Raw genomic sequence first — 8,418 nt, 5'->3', positions numbered from 1 at the left:
CTCTGTATTCTAACCCAAACTGTCTTGTACCTCTAATGTATCTCAAGCCTCTTTTGGCTGCATTCCAATGAGTTTTGGATTTGCCATAAACTGTGCTAGTGAGCTTACTGCATAACAGATATCTAGTCGAGTGATAGTCAGATATATAACAGATCCAATGAGCTACTTGTAGTATCTATCATTGACTATAGGCTTTTTTGAATCTTTAGTATGTTTCAAACTCTGTTCCATGGGAGTGGCTGCAATCTTGCAATCTGCCATATGAAACTTCTTCAGGAGACTGTCAACATACTTGAGCTGACTCATGAATGTGCTATCTGAATCTCTCCAGAATTCAATTCCAAAATAATAGTGCATAAGTCCAAGATCTTTCATGTCGAACTCTGTAGATAAGTCTTGTTTTAGATTTCTGATGAAGCTATCCTTGCTTCCCGTCACAATCAGATCATCTACGTACAAAAGTGCAATAGTAATGTCTTCCCCTTGAACTTTGTAGTAGAGAGTATGATCTGCATTGGATTTCATGTATCCCAGATTAGCAAAATACTTGTCAATTCTGTTGTACTAACTTCTGGGTGCTTGCTTTAAGCCATAAAGACTTTTCTTGAGATTGGCAAACCTTATTCTCCTTTCCTGGTTCAACATAACCAACTGGTTGTTGCATGTAGACTTCCTCATCTAGGTAACCATTGAGAAATGCATTCTTGACATCGAGCTGATACACATTCCATCTGCTGAGTGTCGCTAGTGATATCAAGAACCGTGTGGAATCCATCTTTGCTACTGGAGCATAAGTCTCATCATAATCTTGACCATATTGTTGTGCAAATCATTTTGCAACTAGTCTAGCTTTGTATCTCTGAATACTTCCATCTGGATTGTACTTCACTTTGTATACCCATTTCTTTGCTATGGCCTTCTTTCCTAGTGGAAGGTCGCATAATTCCCAAGGATTATTCGTATACAAAGCATCCATTTCTTCATTCATAGCAGTTTGCCATTCTGGCTTGTCTACTGCGTCTTTGAAGTACACTGGCTCTTTTGTAGCCATGATGGTAGTCATAAGAGCATATTTGGTGGTTTCCACCTAAATTGCTTTGCCATTCTGAGCATATGTCAATCTAGCTAAAGGTCTGCTTTCCCTAGTAGACCGTCTAAGCTGTTGTGGCTCTGCTTGGGGTGTTGTTGGCAATTCTTGCTCTTCTTCATCAACCTGTTCTATAGATGACTGTGAAGTCGATGCTTCCATCTCTTGTGTAGGTGAGGTTTTCCATTCTGATTCCTCATCAAAGATTACATCTCTAGAGATAATGACCTTGCGGTTGATGGGATCATACAATTTGTATGCTTTGCTTTCTTCACTATAGCCAACCATGATGCATTTGCGTGACTTCACATCCAATTTCGTGCGATGATCATCATGTATGTGGGCATATGCTATGCAACCAAATATGCAGAGATGCCCAATATATGGCTTGTGTCCAGTGAATGCTTTATAAGGAGATACCCTGTATCAGTTCAGTAGGAAGTCGATTAAGCAAATAGTTTACAATGGCTATTGCTTCTGCCCAATACTGATTCGGAAGATGCTTCTCACTAAGCACTGCTCTAGCACTTCTTGCTCATATCCCATTCTTCCTTTCAGCTCTTGCATTCTGTTGAGGAGTATCTGCACATGTGAATTGTCTTCGAATGCCGTGACTTCTGCAAAAGTTCATGAATGCTGAAGACATGTATTCACCTCCTCTATCTTATCTCATGACAATCTTTCTGCCTGTCTGGTTTTCTACCATGGCTTTGAATTCTTGAAATCTGGAAAACACTTCAGATTTCTCTTTCAGAAAGTAGACCCAACAAAATCTATTGTAGTCGTCAATGAAAGTCAAGTAATAAAGTGAACCATTGATTCTGCGAGTCTGGGCATAACCCCATACATCTGTATGAATTAAATCAAGAATGCCTCATGCACGAGAGGTACTTCTGCCAAAGTTGGTTTGCTTTTGTTTGCCAAAGCAGCATGCTTCGCAAACTTTTCCAAAAAATTGTAGCTTCGGAATCCCAATTGCCATATTCTAATTCCTGAGATGTAACAAGTACTTGAAGTTGACATGACCATATCTCTTGTGCCATTTTGCAGATAGTGGCATCTGTTGTGGTTGAGCTGACATGGCATGCTTATCTGGTACTGTAGCTAGCATTCTATATAAGCGTCCTTCCTTGACACCTTTTGCTACTAGCTGACATCTTTTGGATTTGTCTCTGATAGTGCATTCATCACCATCGAAGATGACTCTGTATGAGGTTGCGTTGCCAAGCCCAACTCACTATGATTAAGCAAAAGCACAAAGCAAACATGCAAGAGTCTTATGGTTCCAAAATGAAGAGATCATGGAGATGGTGGTATTTTTAAATGGAGATGATTTTGTTTGTGAGCTAAAGATCACTTGTAGGAGTGAGTTTTAGATGGATACTAATCATAAACCCAACAAGTCCTATAGGCATATTTCTCTGAGTGAGAGCACCTTGGTTCTTTTAGAAAAGACGGCTTAGTGTTTGAAGTAGTTGATGCGTCAGGCATAATAGTAATCAACTGGCATTGATCTTGAAGCCTAGGGTGATGACTGAATGAAGAAAAATGCAAGGGGAGAGTGTTCTTCTCTTGTTATGTGACAAAAAACCTTGCAAGCACAGTTGTCTATGTGAAGGTTTGGTCACACATAGGACTTAACTCAAAAGCTATGTCCTAATACAAAGAATATAATGAAGAAATGTTGGCTTTGGGTTATTAGTGAGAAACAACTAGGCGTTGACACTGCAAGACCTACAAAGTCTATGCCTGCTACACTAATTTCTCAAGAATTACAAAAGGTTATGCTTGCTTTGTCTTTATCTGGTTCATGAGCAATTTGTTTTTTATTGTGTAGTATATTCAAAATAATACATTATTTTTTGATGGGGTCAAAGCAAAAAAGGTGTCGCAAGTATGATTTCTTAGGTCATTACTCAATCGCTTGATATCTAGATTGATTTTCCAAGCATTTCAATAAGCTTGGCCATCGTTTCTTAGCACAAGAGAGCATGACAAAGAATGCAACCATTCCAAGCTACCAAATCATTGCAAAGAAATTTTTCTTCAGCTTGTCTTTGTAATCCTTTGATGCTCATAAAGCCACAAATTCTTTGTAGCCTATTCTTGATTTTATCAAATCATCGACGTTTGTGTCGTTTTGCACATATTTTGCACTAAGTTGTTGGCCTTGTAGTTTGTCTTTCTATAGTTGGACCCAAGTCAAAGTTATAATCTTATTTTCATTGTTTTGAAGAAATATTTTCCATATTCCTTACAAATCTTCTACCTTCATTAATTATCCCCACTTTGCAATGGCCTGGGTTTCTAGTACATGCTTCGTGGTAGAGTCTTCTTTGCCCAAAGAACAAGGTTGGAAAAGGCATCTCTTCACAAAATGTGTCCTTGAATAAACTAAGCAAAGAGTAGCCTTTTGATGGAAAGTGCAACCTCCATATGTTTTCCCTTTCCTGCAGTCTATACACCTTATCTTGGATTCGTTTATCCACCATTAGCATTGTCATTGGACAAAGCGCTTTGAATTGAGGCATAAGCATGCGCGCAGTACTTCCTCCATTAGTTTCAACTAGTGTTTGCTATGAGAACTCCTCTTTTGGAAGCCAATGCACTCTTGTGTTGACAAACTGTGACATAGGAAGATCAAGAAACTATTCTAGATCATATCTACGAGTGTGATAATGTTTATTTCACTTGTGCTAGTGTTGGGGCCATAGATTATACTATTAGTTCTTTGAAAATCTCTATAGGTCATGATTGTTAGGCTCCATTCAATTTGCATCAATGACATGACAAGACTGCTAGCATGGTGAATCAACATCTTTGAGTTTGAGATTTATCGTAATAAAAGTAAAAGTCTTTGTCTAACTATTGATCCATGAAGGACTCTAATACCTTCTAAGAAGAATGAATGCAACAAACGTGTACATTTGAATTCACCAAGTTGAAACCTTGCTGGCATTCTTGATTCTACCACCTGCTAGAGGCGCCTCATTGTTTGTCAAGTATGCCATCAAAATAAATAGATCTCTATTCACAAGAAATAGTTGCCAAAAGGTAGAGTCTATGTGGAAAGTAGTAATCTATTCAAGAGTCAACACAACAACTAAATTAGAAAATAAAACATAACAAGATTAGGCAGAGGTTGAAGGCCCAAGAGCTCTCATCACTAATCTATGGAACTTGGGGAAGAGGATTTTGAAGAAGAAGCAGGGGTGGAGGAGTAGCGATGGGCACTTGGGGATTGGCCCATATGGAAAGAAGAGTTGGCCTATGTGGAGGACTCACCCTTCCAAGATGAAATAGCTCAATGTTAATTGTGCAACTCATTGGCTCAAAGATGCATAGAATTAGATATGCTTAACCTCTTTCGCCACAACTTCCTCTCATCACGTGATGTGTTGTTTGGAAGCTATTCATTCCAAAAAGGAATTTCTCTATATGGAATTTTAAATGTGCTACTTTTGTTCTCTTTGTAAAACTTCATGACACAAATTCCTTTGGTTAGATAAGTTTAAATTTCAAGAGTGAATCTCTACAATTGGAACGTGGCATCATTACAATCAAAACAATGCTAACAAAATCTAAATCTTTGTTTGAAACACACATTTTAGATTCTTTGTAGCCTTAGGCACCAGCAATGATTTCCACATCCCAAAGAACCAGCACAGCTTCATGTGCCTAAAGAGAGCACTCATATTGCACATGCTTGTTAGCTGAAAATTAGCAAGTGAAACCATAACATTGAGAAGCTCAAAGCATGGGCTAAGCCTTTTTCCCACCATAATTTCAATAAGAAACATGCAAGGAGAAAAACAAGGTAAAAAGAAAAACAATAACATGCTCAACCTCAACTCTCTAAAGATCATGTGCACTCTAGATCAACAGAGAAGAGTGGTGAGCATAAGAAGGTTCGTTTAGGGAGATCGCGCATATTATGGATGCCTACAATTTTCCAACTTTCACGACGCGCTCAGCCTCAACTCTCAAATTGTATGAATTTGAGCCTTTCTATGTATGATAATCATAGAAGCTATGCAAAAAATAGAATCAAGGTCATGCTTAAATGATTCAAAATTAAGCATCACCAAAATTGAATAAAACATTTTACAACTATTCTTGAAGTAACAATACTCAAAAAATAAATAAAATCTTTATAGCTATTCTTGAACCAACAATAGCCCAGAAAAAGTTCAAATATATTGAGATAAAAAAGTAACACGGAATAGCTGAGAGAGTAATTACTCAAAAAAATGTTTCCATATACTTATCTCAAATACTGATTATAGAATGTTTCAAATATATTAGATTAGAAAAAACCAAGCAGCAGTCAAGGGAGTAAATCACTAAAAAAAGGTTCTATATATTGATGTCAAAAATTGACTACAAAAACTCTTGTCCTCCCTAAGGACAAGCAAGTCAAACAACTGAACTCCATTTCTTCGTAGCAAACGCACCTTGCTACCATCTACTGGCATTCACCACTAGCAGCATTCGAAAGTACTTCTGGGAGTGCAAATAGCATAACTGAAGCTAGAGGAAACATCAATAGCATAACTCTATTTGCAAGCCAAAAGCATTTGCCATCTATTTTTAAAGGACTTTCCATAGCATAGACACTAAGACCGATGAAGGATATCAGAGAGACCACTAGTGATAAAGGGTGAGCACATACACTAAGGTTGATAAAGGATAGTAAAGAGACCACCAATGATAAAGGGCAACAGCTTATGTTGAGCAGCAAAAACACAGAGTTAACATACTATCAAAACAATGATTATGAACTAGTAGCCAATCATTCAGAGACAATGCACTAAACAATCATTCACATTACACAAAGCATAGGCTCCAAAAAGCAAGGGCTTCAGGCCATTTCACCATCCAATAAGCACCACGTCAAGCATTCCTATTTCAATTGCTTCAACTATTTGAGTTAGAAATCAACAACATGTCCTTGATGATCAAGTGAGAACATGCCACTCTTTTGCACACTAGCAAGGATAGCCTTTGCATTGAGTGCGCTTCTTGAGTAGATTAAAATAAAGGGTTCCTCAAATGCAAGCACTCTGTCAATCTTTGGTCCTTGAAGAAGGTGCACCTATGCTTGCGAAATCCACCATTTTGCATGTGATCATATTTATTGAAAAGAACATATGTGTTGACAACGACAAGTTTTTCACGTCATTGGGTGAGCCTAAACATACCACCATCAGTGTGGATGTAAAAAGGGACACAAAGAGTGCAAATGTGGCTTCCCTAAGCAAGAGAGTTGTATCCTACATTCAATCAATCACGAGACCGATCCTTTTGATACACACCTCCAGACACTAGCAAATCAAATCAAGGAACATATACATGAGCTTGGCTATGAAACAAGAATTTGATTCTATGAATGGCTAGCTCTACAACAAACAACTAGAGGCGAATACATTGAAGCACTTAGATATTCTACAACTAAGCCAATAATTTTATGAATAGGAAGCCAAAAGACATTATAACTTTAACACCAAGATATCTCTCCCATGGGATGCAGACACATATATTCAATTTATTCTGAATCCACATGTTGTAGCAGCATATTGCACATCCTACATCACAAATACAGAGGCAACGACAATGAAAGAAGCATACAACTATTGCATGAAAAATAAACTTAGCACAATTGAGTGATTAAGAACTCTTGGAAACACAATGATAAACACTCTAGAGCTAAGCTCACAACAAGTGGCATATGTTGCACTATGGTTGCCTCTATCAAGCTATTCACAAAAATTTGTCTTCGTTAACACAAACTACGAAGAAGATAGAACGTTGTTACGAGAGTGCAAAGTAACTCTACACAGCTCGGATGAACATGAAAGCAATGTGTTCTATAATAAAATATTCAACTGTCGAAGTGGATTGGATGATATATGTTTGGCCAAGTTTGTGTCCCAATATCAGTTAATCAATGGTAGACCAAAAAAGTTGAGAAATGTTCAAATCATACGATTTGTGAACTTCAGCCAACATAAAGATCCCACGTTACTTCTACCATGAGAAAATTCTTGCTATATTTTCCATTTAGAGACTCTGAGCAAACTATCGTACGAAGATATGGAACATGGCATGATGCCTCTACAAAGAATATATTAACATTATCAACCAAAACAAACATAAATTCAACAAAGCTCTAATTCCAACCATAAGAGACATCAAAGTGGTGAACTCTAAGAGTAGGTTAGGAAGTGAGAGATCTAGCTATGATATTGCAATCAACATCCGAAGACATAGAAGCATTCAAAATGATAATTGGAATGTCCACAAAACATATAAGCTCATGCCAAATGAGGATTACCACAACAAAATTAGGAAGCTAAACATGCAATAGCATCTCCTGCATGATGACATGCTACTCTAAAAAATACTACAGTAAGAGGAAACAATCTATTTAATTTTGACTCGTGGTGTTGGCACTAGGAAAACTTTCTTTTGCGAATTGTTGTTCTAAGTCTTGTCTATCACTACACACAAACAATTGACAATGATATTGAAAGCCCACTAGCATTGTTGATGACCTAGATAGGGAAACATAGGAGGCACAATGATCCATTCCTCATTGCATCTTCCCTTGGTTTCTCATGGGCCAACAAATCTGAAGGGTAAGAAGCCAGATAGTTTGAGCGCATTCTATAGGAATTTGAAACTAGTGGTGTTTGATGAAGCATGTAATTCAACAGAGAATGTTAAACTTGATTAACACTTGGCTTCATTTAATCAAACATAGCCACACAAACCATTCGGTGGCTTAGATGTTTTCTACGGTGATCCTTGCCAAGTAAGAAATTTCACTTATAATCATATTCAATTGTGTGTTTGGACAGCATTTCGTACAAATGAGACTCCCTTACTTTAGCTTCAAGTTCCAACATGATATTGTCAATTGGAAATCCTCTTAGCCCATCCATAAATAGTAATACTTATACTATTTAACATTGCATCTGATTATGCCATGTACAGAGGCTCACCTTAGGCTTCAGATGTCAATCTATTATCTAACACCCTCAATAGCCACACAAGTCTTACCTCTCGTTGAAGTTCTAATGAAAAACACTGCTCCACGTTAGAGTGGGCATGCAGAGCATGCTAACATAAGAAGAGAACCTTAAACGCACAAGGTCACCAGGAAATCCATTCCTTAAGTTGACCTCCCTCACTTTCTAACACAGATCCCAACATTCCAAATAAGTCTGTATCCCTACGATAACCCAAAGAATAATAGTGAGATGATAACAGTTAAACCACGAGGTAGCTAAGCTGAAAAACAAGAAATATCTTTTGGGTTATAACAAAAC

The sequence above is a fragment of the Dipteris shenzhenensis genome, chromosome 5 (assembly GCF_047967505.1).
Source record: "Dipteris shenzhenensis isolate YYH24624 ecotype China chromosome 5, Dip_SZ_1.0, whole genome shotgun sequence".
NCBI classification, from domain to species: Eukaryota; Viridiplantae; Streptophyta; class Polypodiopsida; order Gleicheniales; family Dipteridaceae; genus Dipteris; species Dipteris shenzhenensis.
Note: the sequence above shows the minus strand (reverse complement) of the source record.